Source organism: Tamandua tetradactyla, chromosome 13, assembly GCF_023851605.1.
Source record: "Tamandua tetradactyla isolate mTamTet1 chromosome 13, mTamTet1.pri, whole genome shotgun sequence".
NCBI classification, from domain to species: Eukaryota; Metazoa; Chordata; class Mammalia; order Pilosa; family Myrmecophagidae; genus Tamandua; species Tamandua tetradactyla.
In genome coordinates, this window is record NC_135339.1 from 27020376 (window position 1) to 27032315 (window position 11940).

The 11940-nt window shown below is 43.9% G+C and overlaps 1 protein-coding gene across 1 annotated transcript in view; it reads right to left on the reverse strand.

The window, feature by feature from the left end:
• MACROH2A2 (macroH2A.2 histone) overlaps positions 1-11007 on the reverse strand; it is a 56180-nt gene extending 45173 nt beyond the window's left edge. The window contains exon 1 of the mRNA XM_077125047.1: positions 10487-11007. The gene's annotated coding sequence lies outside the window, so the exon portion shown is untranslated. The remainder of the gene's footprint in view (positions 1-10486) is intronic.
• Between the last annotated feature and the right edge of the window lie 933 nt (positions 11008-11940).

Consider the following 11940-nt stretch of genomic DNA (forward strand, 5'->3'; position numbering starts at 1 on the left):
ATTTATACTTTTTAGCATCAAAATTTCGCTTCAAAATTTTCAACAATTGATCCCGTTGGTTTTAGCACCCTATGTCACAGATAAGAAGTTAGGTGCTACCTCCCGCCACCTCCCACCCAATCATTTAGATTTTCTCTTTATCTTTTACATTGTAGAATTTTACAAGGATGTGTCTAAGATGTGATTTCTCCCCCATTCATCCAGCTCACTTGGCAATAATCCCATTTAATCTGAGGACTCCTGTCTTTCATAATTGGAATTTTCCCCAATTATTGTGTATTTAATTGTTTTCCCTACATCCTTATATCCACATTTTCCCCCACCCCCTTTCTCTGGGATGTTTCTAAACCAGGTTTTTGGATCATCCGGATTTCTCCTCTAGTGTCTCACCTTTTTTCTCCTATTTTGTAGTCCTTCTGTTTACTATCTAATTTTGACAATCCTATTTTTAATTTCCAAGACCTCTTTCTTGTACTGATTGTTCCTTTCTCATAGCATCCTTTTCTTTTGAATGTACTATGTCTTCAAAAACTCTCAAACTACTGAGAACGTGTTATAGTTATCTTCTGTTCTCTAAATTATTTTACCCACAATCAAATGCACTATTTATTTATTTTCATTTTCTCTTTTCATGTTGGCTTTTCTTAAAAGGTGATCTTTGGCTATACTTTTGTATTGAAGAATGAAGAACAAGGTTGAATATTTTGGGTAGATGAACAAGCTTGCCTCAAGGATTGTTTGGTAAGCTTGCTTGCTGCTTGGGATCTGGGAGAGGTGAGCAGGGACTGCCATAAGCAGGCATCAGTTAGGAACCAAGAGCCCCAAAATAACAGAATGAGGGGAGCTTTATTTTGCGGAGCCATATCCATTGCAGAAACTCTAGGCCTGCTTTATACTTGTTAGATTTCCTTAGAGAGGGTCCTCTGATTGTTAGCTTGGGGGATAGATGCCAGCTTGCCAGAAACTCGGCGAGGAGCTGGGGAGGGAGGGAGGCCAACTCACACAGCTGTACCGGAGACAGGTTGCCAATGTCTCCCCATGTCTCACGCCTGCCACCTTCCCTTTTATGTTTTTTCTTTTTTGTAGCTTCCCCTGTGAGTTTATCAACATGTTCCGATGCACTTTCATTCTTCCAGAAATTTGTTGAAATCTCCCATCTGTCGATGACCAACACCAGTGCCTGCCCTTTTGTTGCTAAGTATTTATTTTCTTTGTATTTCTTTACCATTATCTCTGTGGGCCCGAGAGAAGGAGGGGTTAAAGGAAAACCCACTTTGTGCTCAGTCCAGTATTTTGAAAGGGAGGCTGAAAGTGTCAAATTTAATATCTTAACAAATAAAACCCAAGGATTAATTTAGAAATGAATTTGCCAGAAACGAGAAAGAGCTCAATTGTTTTAGAATTTAGTAATAATGTCATATTGAAAAATTTATTTCACTTTCATCACTAGGTGAGTCATTAGAAACTAACTGGTCTTGAGATAAATGAAACATTAAATTTCAAAAAAAGAGATTATGTAAGACTTAATATAATGGACTCAAACTCAGCGTGTTTGCATTTTTATGATTGGAACAAGTGATATTCCTATAAACAATACTTAAAATTACACTGTAATCTCAGAAGGGAGGAGAGGGAAGAAAGGAAATATCCTAAGCATCTGCCCCTATTGAATGAATTACTTTAGGTGAGAAACAGCAAACTTTATTTTAACACATTGACTGCCTTCATAAAAAGACAAAACAGTCTGGCTTCTTTAGATCAGTATTTCCTTTTAATGCAAACAAGCTTTTTTTTTCCCAATTAAAAAGAGCTGATAAAGACCAACCCATTTTTTAATGTTTCAAACTTCTTGAAATTTTATTTTATGTAAATTGATGAGGAATATGACAAACTCTCAACCAACCAGCAAGATGGTTCATTAGAAGCTCCTAGCAATCCTGATTTAAATGACTACTTTTCTACAGTAGTCTCCCTTTTAAAAGGGAGAGCAGTCAGTAATTTGAGGATTGGGAGTAATAATTATAGTCCAGCATGTCACAGGTCAGGCTGATGAATCACCTCGACAAAGGACCTCGTATGATATGACAGTTTGTTTTAAAGCACTCTTTTGAGGTCATTCTCTTCAGAAGTACATAAATTAAAATGCTTATATATATATATACATATATATATTATTTTAAACCTATAAATAAGAGGTCTTACAGCTTTTTGAGAATGGAAAGGAATTTTTAAAAACTTTGAATACTGTGTTCTGAAAAGTTCATGAACATGAAAAACATGGTGTCATCCACCAGTGACTTCATGCGCTGTTTTATAATTGCTGAAATATACGTTTAATGTGTTCATTTTTAGTCCCCATGATATTTCCCTAATCTGTAGTCTGTGTTTTAGAATATTTTAGATTGTAAATGTTTATGAAAAAATGAAGTGGACACTGTAATGAAGCATCTTTATTTTTTCAGTTCAAAACTGTCCTTTGGGAGAATCAAATGAGATAAAATAAAACTAGGTATGACATAGGAAATTTCATGTGAATATATTAACTACATGTAGAAATAGATTTTTAAAGGGTATGAAAAAAATCTCTCAGGCAGCTTCACACCTAATAGAATTCTAATACATCTTGGTGTGTTACCCTAAGTACTGTATTAAAATAATAATAGTTTGTTAGCATTATTTTGTAGCTGTAAAAACCATTTTCAGTAATACTAGCTAAATCACTTGCTCTATTGCACTTCCATTTATGAACTCCAAGGGCAAATTATTACTTTCCAAACCATTTTCTTCCAAGGCCACCTTTAAGTGAATGAGAATAGTCAATAATTTTAGCGTCATATATGTTAAAGCACATTAACAATTTATAACATAAAGAGCTATATCAAATGCAATTTCATCAAAATGACACTCGGATCAAATTAAACAAATTAACCAACCATGAATGTTAGAACCAAACATTAACCCAATTTATTTAAATTATACTATTGGATAACAAATCATTCCCAATGTTTCAAAAAAAGTATTTCAAATCATGTCATGGAATATTCTAGCAGGAAGCGCAACTGCCAACAACACATTCTTTGTAATTCAGAGGCAGAGAAGGTGTGGCCATCTCAGGCATTCTAGAGGGGATGGGGAGAGGAGACCTGGGCAGGGGCTGGTGTCCACATGGGGTGGATTTAGGGTGTGTGCTACGGTGATCCACTGTCGCCTTTGTTGAATCTGAGCTAAGGTTAAAGCAAAAAAGAAGAAAAGTAGAAGCTGCTACTATATATTTCACTTGCTATATATACATTTTCATTTCTTCATTATCAGCCTGATGTTATTTCCTAATATAAATATATTCGGCCACCTAGGGTATTAGTTGGATGAGCAATGAATAAAAAAATTTTTAGTTCTATTTGAATCTGATTGGTAATGTATCCCAGAAGAAAATCACCCAGCAAATGAACTGTTTGCCCTCCTGAGTCTATCTTCTCGTGGGAAACAAAACAGAAACAAAACCCTTCACTGGGTTCAGTCTGGTCTCCTGTCTTTTAGCAATTTTAGGACTGACAAATAGGAATAATGGGGAAAATATCCTGTTTTCCCAATATCCAATGGTTCCAAATTAGTAATGCAGTTTGTTGTTACAAGCTATGGCCCCCTCTCACGTCTCCGAGCAGAGAACTGATTTTGTCTAAAGCAAGATGAGTGTCTCAGGTGGGAGTAAGGAGATGGGAGAGCTCCTTTTGGGGTGGGGAATCAATAACCAGACAACCGGTGGGCAATAGCGTGGTGCTGCCCGACCCACCAGAGCTTCCAGAGACATCCGTCACTGCTGGGCAGCTGAGCACATGGGTGAGGCCAGCTGTCTGCCCTGAAAGCTAGAACAGCAGACTGGGCTCCTAGCAGAGGTAGCTGGTCCTGGACCCTTCTCTCTCCATCCCTTCCCTGCCTGCTCCTCTCTCCCCTATTTTCCTTCGGCAGTGGCCTCTCTGGAGGGACAAGTGGCTGCAGGGGCTTTTGCTCCAGTTGACATGCCATGCTCTATGCTGTTGCTAGGCTGTGTCCCCCCCTGGGCATGATTCTGTGTGCCTCCCATAGTCCCTGGCCCAGGTACAGTGCATCAACTGCACCAGCTAAGGGCGACCTTCGGTGGCAAGGGGCCATTCCATCTGTGGATGGAACTAGGCGGGCATCTTGGTGCAAAATGGAAGGGGCAATGTATCAGAGAAGGGGCATCCAGTTCCTCATCAACCAGCCATGGCCCTCAGGCAAATCAGCTGGTCTTTCACACCATCCTTGGCACAAGCAGAAGGCAGGGGAGCTGCCCTGGCACCTCGATGACACGGTCCCCACCTTACTGCCTCGGGACCTCCGAGGGACCTCACGGGCTCTGGAGAGCTCTTTCTGAGAACCACTGAACCAGCTGACCTCAGGTCCTTTCCAACATGTCAAGATGCTTGTGTCCCATGAGATGTTCAAAATGCCACTTCTGACCCCTACTTGTAACTTACATTCATAAGATGGAACAACTGGGTAGAATAAGCCACATCCAGGTGATCTTTCATTTGGAGTCATTCTTTCATCACCCATGGTAACTGTAGAAAAACTGGGCCTGAAAGTCCCTTTTGTGACTTTGACGTTTCCTTTACAGGGCTGCCTTTTCTCCACGCCAAAATAGTGTGCCATGCTGTTTGCGAAGGAACAGCTGAGGTGGAAATTCAGTTTAATAGCGAGGGGGCAGTGCTTGAGCCAACTGTCACTTCACTGAAATTCCTAGAAGCCTGGTCAATGTGGAAGTTGAGCGCTTTGTGGGAAACCCAGGGTCTCAGCAGCTGAGCGACAAGCTGATGCTGCGTATTGCATAAGCTACTGGGATTTACCTCATTGTAGCCTTCTCCCCCACTATTTCACTATCTAATGCTATTTCACTATTTAATGTTAGCGGTTTTATTGAACAGTGAAGGCAGCTTAAAACACAAGGCATACAACCTGTATATCCATCAGGGATAGTGCAAGTCCACTAAACACAGAGCCTGGCTTTTCCAGGATAAGTCAGATTTTTTTTTGTCCTATTATTATGGAAATATTCCAAATTTAGGCATCTTAACTATTTTACCAGGTTACTTCTCGTACCCAAAAATAACCCCCAAATCCTCCTTATGTTGTCATTTCGGGTTAAAAAATACAGTCACTGCATGTAACTGTCCTGGCATCCCAGAATCAGCTAATCTAAAGGACCCTGCCCCGAGGCTGCTAGCCCCGCACATGTTCCCACACATTTCTGTCAAAGCATGCGAATTTTGACTTGAATTACTTACTCCATTCCAAGTCCAAATTGGCAACGCCAGTCAAATAAATCGAGCAAAGTATGATGGATGGTGAGATGGATAAATGAACAGTAAGGGGTTGAGAGAAAACACCAAATTTATCTTATTTAAAACTTAGTGACATTCGATTCCCGGTGCCTGCTCATGCCAAAAAAAAAAAAAACCCCAAAAAGTTAGTGACAAGGCAGTTTAAAATGCGGTATTAGCCAGCCCAGACGATACCCTTTATCTTTCATTTGACAAAATCCCATAAAATAATGATGCAATTAATGTTTTTCTTTTTGCATGGGCAGGCACCGGAAATTGAACCTGGGTCTCCGGCATGGCAGGTGAGAACTCTGCCTGTTGAGCCACTGTGGCCCGCCCAAATACTATGTTTTTAAAATAAATATTTGCTTACACTAATATCAGAATGAACATGTGCTAAGAATCACCAGCATGCTAGCAGCAGCTAGTTCTTACTGCCTGGGCTGTGCTGCAGGCTGCTGGGGCTGGGACCTAACTCCAGCGTTCAACAGTTATGTGGGACCTTGGACCCCCTTTACCTCTCTGTACCCAAGTCCTTTTCTGGAAGATGGGTAGAAGAATAGCACCTAGCTACAGGGTTGCTGTAAAAATGAAATGAGCACACCTAAAATGCCTGCAACAGTGCTTGGCATTTAATAAATAAACATTTAATAAATATTAGTCATTATGACTTTTTTCCACAAAAGAAACAGCTATAGAGAACTTCGCACAGAATGCAGGCTATCGTTTTCTTGAGGCTACTTCTCTGTATTCCAACTACTATAATACTATAGGGTTTGAAGTTGTGTGTATGATAACGTGAGACTTAAAACTCAGCTGGGGCAAAGGGGCAGATAATGAGATTTTAACCCGGGGAGATCTCTGGGAACCACGTGTTTCTATTGGGAGCCCTCATGACAGCAAAATACTTTTGCTTTTCCCAAGGCTGGGCACATTTGGGCTTTTCTAGTCTAATCTTGTATTTCCTAAATTCAGCCAGAAACAAATTAGCCATCAACAATGGGAGGGCGAGATGCCATCTGCCTGGGAATTTACAATCATCGCAATCTTAGAATCACAGGACTTCACAAAATCATCACCTAAGACCGGAAGGGAACTGAGTAATGAATCATGTACTCCCCCTCTCGATTTGAGCCACAGGAACGTTAAGGCATGGGAGGAGGGCCGGGGGTCATTAAATGACGGGTTCCTGGCCCAGCTGTCTGTTGGTGTGAGACTAGAGCTAGCTAACACCATGCCCTCCCCCCCCACGTCTGGAATCCGGTCCTGTGCTGTTTTATAACACTACATCCTGCTACATGCTTGACCCCTATGGCACCTGAGACAGTGTTGCAGCCACAGTAGACATTCCATAAATATTCCTTAAATGAGTGAATGAATAAATGAAACCAGCCTTAACTATTTTGTTTCAAAAGCATTTCTGAGTTCTTTTTGTGTGGTTTTTTTTTTTAAATGAATTATCTGCTCAAACATTTATTTTGTTCTCCACCCAAATTCCCAATACGCATCCCAGCATGGACCCAGGATTTTAAAAAGCCTTCACTCTCCAGCTCTCACTACATTCATTTTCAAACCACCATCCTCCCATACCATTGTTAGAACTCATATCCTTTCTGCTGGTTCTTTCTTTTTTTGTAAAACTAATTTAAAATATTCACAGAATCATAACGATGAAAGAAATTGTGAAGGTTCATTTAGTTTACCTCTCATCTTACACCCGGTAGGGCTGGCCAGGGCTCAGCCTTGGAAGGGTAGCTATAAAATCATGCTGAAGATGAAGGAGCTCTGCATCAAGCCTTCTTCCACTTGACTTTTTCTCTTTTCCCTTTTCCATTCAAATCCTGCTACATTCTCTATGAAGCCCAGCTCAATTCCCTCCCTTCCCACCTAAAATTCTCTTCTCCCTTTAAAAATGATTATAGTATATATTATCATGTGACTTTTTAATCAGGTGACTTTTATTACACTTACTAATTACTTTCAAATTTTTATATTTAGCTATTCAAGCAATAAATTAATTCACATTGTAAAATGTTCAAATATTATAAACGGTAGTTAAGGATGGATATAAATAATAATATGACTAATATCCTCCCTTACAACCCCTCCAAGTCTGGCCTGTTTTAATATGTGTATTCTTCCAGACTTTTTCCTATACATTTATGTATGCATTTTTCTGTATGTTTATTTTTACTTACAGAAATTTATCATTTTATTTTGTTTCTACAAATATGTGTTGTTCTTCAACTTCTTTTTTTACTATTAATATGTGCCAGTACTCTTTCTTACTACATAAAGATTTGGCACATTCTTTTTAACTGCTGCCTAATATTCCAGAAAGGAGATACACCAGAGTTTATTTAGTCCCCTCCTAATGAGGATTGTTAGGTTGTTTTCAGTTTTTCGGAACTGCAGGGTGCAAATACTCTGCAACACACATCAGCACACATGCTGTGCACACGTATGACTACTGCTCCAGGAGACACATAAGGAATGGGATTGCCGGGTCACAGAATGTACTCATTATTAACTCTTATTTGGTGCCAAACGGCTTTCCAAATTGGCTGTATCAATTTACACATCTGCCAACAGATGTGAAAGTACCTGTTTTCCCATTTGCTCGCCAATATTAGTCACTTCTTATCTTATTTTATCTGTGTTTGTATTTTATCTCCCAGGCTTGGGGTTATAAACCTATGAGAAGAGGGCCCACATATACCTCATATATGCATTGCTCCCCACATCCAGAGATTTTTGACAATGGGTGCTCACTAAATGTGTCTTGAATGGTCTCTCAACCAGAAGTTCTTTGCACATCTCTGTGCAATATACAATTTTCGAAAGCATTGATCAAGATTGCATGTAATTCTGAATGCAAAACATTAATATGAGAGTTGGCTTGATTTTTGCACATCTCTCCCCCTAAACAAGTTACAGCTATCTTTCATTTAAAGTTGCCTAAGACAGGATTCGCTTCCTGCTTTGCTGGCAGGAGGCAGTGGAAACAGTCATGGTTGTCTCAAACAATAGCTAGCAGGGTGTCTCACCCACTGGGAAACAGCAGACCAAAGGCGCCTCAAAAACCCTGGGAACGAGACAGAAGATGGAATGGCGAGGGAGTAGGGTCAGAATCTTTGGAACATTCTGGATCCAAGGAGGTAAATTATCTTGTAGGGTTTTGAAATAGAGGAAACCATTAATAATGCCTAAAGCATGGCAATAAATGGATCCAGGTGAGAAGCAACTGAGAAAGGGCAGGAAAACTGAAGAGGAGAACTGGGCAGATTTTTAAAGGAAAATTGGATACAGGAAAGAAGGGTTTTAAAGGTGTGGATTATGTGATTGAAAAGAAATTTTTCATCCAGGCAGGGCTATATTTATTTATAGAATGATCTTGGGCTAAAGCAGTTATAAAAACCAGTGAACATGGTTCCAAGTCTTGGAGATCTGAGCATTTAGTTTGAGAATAAGTTTTTGTTTTCTAAACAAAAAAAAGGGTAAGAGAGAACTTTCAGTGAAGTATGTAAGGATTGAGAATTATATGTAGCTTAGTTTGTGTTTTACAAAGGAACTATTTCTAAAAAAGAATCATATCTGAAAACTTATTTTCATTCATTAATGTTGCTTTTTTTCTGCTCACCTACGGAACCATTCCAATAGCAACTGTCCAGTTCATTGAGGGTTCAATTCAACATAAACAAATGAGAAAAGTGAGGAAACCATTTGCCATGGGGGATTGATTACCCCTAGGGAAATGGGCTCCTGAGGCCTGCAGGGCCCTTAAGAACTGGGTCCTTGTTTTGAATTCCCCTGAGTTGGACAGAGGCTGAACCGATACTTCAGTTCACCAGCACCGTTCGTAAGAAAGGAACTGCCTGTCCAGTCAGGGCTGGGGGCCGTGGTTCTCGCCCGCACGCCCTCACACTGGCCTGTGCTTGGTTTCTCAGCCCGTTTATCCTCGCCCCATTCGTCCAGGCCGGGAGGGAGAGGGGCTTGGAAGGCACAGCCAATAAACCCCAGCAATGACCACGCCAGGAACAAACAGCAACTGTCAGCTCCTGAGGAAGAAGGCTCATTTGGCCCTCTGGGGTCTCAACGGCCCTTTGGCCATTGTTGTGAGGAACAAAGAGGGGCAGGAGCTGAGGGCGCCCCCGCGAGGTGAGGCGGAGAAAGATTCACACCGGCGCGAATTTGGAGGCGGCCGAGGCTGGGATTTAGGGTGCACCCTGGGGAGCGGACTGGGAGCCCGGGCGAAGGGCCGTTCCTCAGCCCACCGCGGGCCGGCACCGCACCCGGCGCCCAGCGCGGCCCTTTACTGCTTTGCAGCCACTTTACTTCCATTCCCTTTTTCCTTTTTTTTTTTTCCCGCGCAAAGCGAGTCAGCCGCGGAGGGGCCGCCATTTCCCGGTGAAAGCGCAGCGCGCCTCTCCACGGACGCCCCGGAAAGGGAACCGAAGGGGAGTGCCCGGCCCGAGCCCTCCTCCGCGCCGGCCCCGGAGACACACGGCCACCCGCGGCGCGCCGGTCTCGGGCTCAGCAGCCCCCGCTCTTCGCCCTCGCCACCCGGCGTCCCCGGCCTGACCTTCCCGGCGAGGCCCGTCTCCGGACCCGGTTCCTTCCCTCCGCCCCGCGCCTTCGCGTCCCCTCCATTGTCAGCCAGGGCACCTCCAAGGCCCCGGAGCGGCCGGGCCCCGGCTCCCTCGCCCCGGCGCAGCCCCCCGTCTCCCCGCCCAGTCCCCCTTCGGCAGCCGGGCGCCCCCTCCCTCTTCCGCGCCCCAAACTCCGCATCCCCAGGCGCCCTTCGCTCCCTCCTGGCTCCCACGTCGCTGGGGCCCGCCGCTTGGACCCTGTATCCCCTCTCCCTCCCTCATTGCCCAGGATGCCCCCGGCCCCTCACGGGCCGCAGGAATTCTGGTGCTTCTTTATCAAATCCCTCTTTATTTCCCGAGGAAGCGAGTTGGATAGCTTTATTAATTCATTTTTTTTTTGGGGGGGGGGAAGGGTCAGCTAGCGGGGATGCCCCAGGCAGGGGCTAGCGGGAGAGGCTGGGGTGGATCTCTCCGGCCCCTGCACTGCCCCAGCGGTGCGTTTTGTTTCCAGACCCCGAAGCCCTCTAAACAATAATGCCATCGCCATGGCGGGCTCACCTGGTGCTGCGCCGCCTGCTCCGGGCGCCCGGTGCCCTCTGCGCGCCCCTCCCCGGCGCAGGTTCGGCCCGCGCGGCGCCGGTGCGGGGCAGGACTCTTCGCCTTTCTTTGGGCTCTATCTGTGCGTGTCAATGGCGGCAAGCGGCAGTTCTCCGGGCCGCGGATAGTAGCAGGGGGAGGAGGAGGAGGGAGAAGGGATTGCTCCTTCTCCACATAACCACCTCTAGGAGGAGTCGCTCAGCCTCATCCCCCGCCAGCCCAAGGCTCCGCGACGGGTCCGGGGCTTTCGGTGGGGCTTGATGAGCTATTGTCCTTCAGGAGCATTAATGATGAAACCGCGCGGCCTCCGCGTTGCTGGTGGAGCTGTTGGATGCGCCGAGGGCCACTCGCTAAGAGGGGGCTTTCTCCAGAGCTGGGGACAGAGGCGCTTTGGTCACGATCCGGTGTCTCCTGTTCGCAGGATCCACCTTCGGTGGGAGAAGACTGCGTGGGCGTTCATCAGGCAGTTCTGGGGAGAGCCTTAGAAGGCGAAAGCGAAAAAATGCCACCTTCGATGGTGTGTCCTTAGATACTTACAAATACATTCACATCCGGGAAGATAGGATAGGGCGGCCACGGCCACAGGAACCGAGAAATTCTATATACATTGTTGACTTTTTTAAGAAATTAAGACAGATTTAGAACCCAGCATTGCATACTTACTTGGAGTAGCAGATGTATCTTATGGTGGGTAAGACTGTATACGTGGACATAATTTTTAAATAGGTTGCTTTACAGTGTGTCAATTAGTAGTAGTCCAAAGGATATTAAAATGAGCACAAGGCTATTGTCTAAGCACCATTTTCTTAGTTTCTACAAAATACACTTTTATTGGGGGTGGACAATACCAGGTGTGATAATGGGCATTAGTAGCTGCTCTTTCTTAATGGCAGCCAGTGGTGTCCTCTGTAATGTGAAGATGTTGGCCAGGGCTCCATGACTGGAGCTGGAGGCAGAAATTGTTTTCTTGGGTCAGAAAGGCGAGCTTGCTGGGGACCCTCCATGCTTCCTCTGATTTCTCCCTTATGAGTCTAAGGATTGTGAGAGGCAGAATTTTGATCTCTTCCAAAAAGAATCCTCCAATACTGGCCAAATGGTTGTTTTTCGAAGCCTTTCCCGTTTGGTAATATATGTATTTGCCCCTATAAACTTGTAAATATTTAGGCAATGGGGGGACCTTGGGGTAACTGAAAGCCTTCAGTTGTCTGCTTAGCAAGAATCCAAGCACCCAGTGCCCTGCCGGGATGAGGGTTGTTGTTGATGGCATTCATAGAAAGCTCTTTAAAACATACACATTTTATAGAAGTGTTTTGCTGAGAAATCAGCCACCTTCCTCTACAACTTCTGAAAAAGTCATGTATATAACATATATCTTTATGCATATAACATAAAGGTATAAGTAAGCCTCTCTCTGT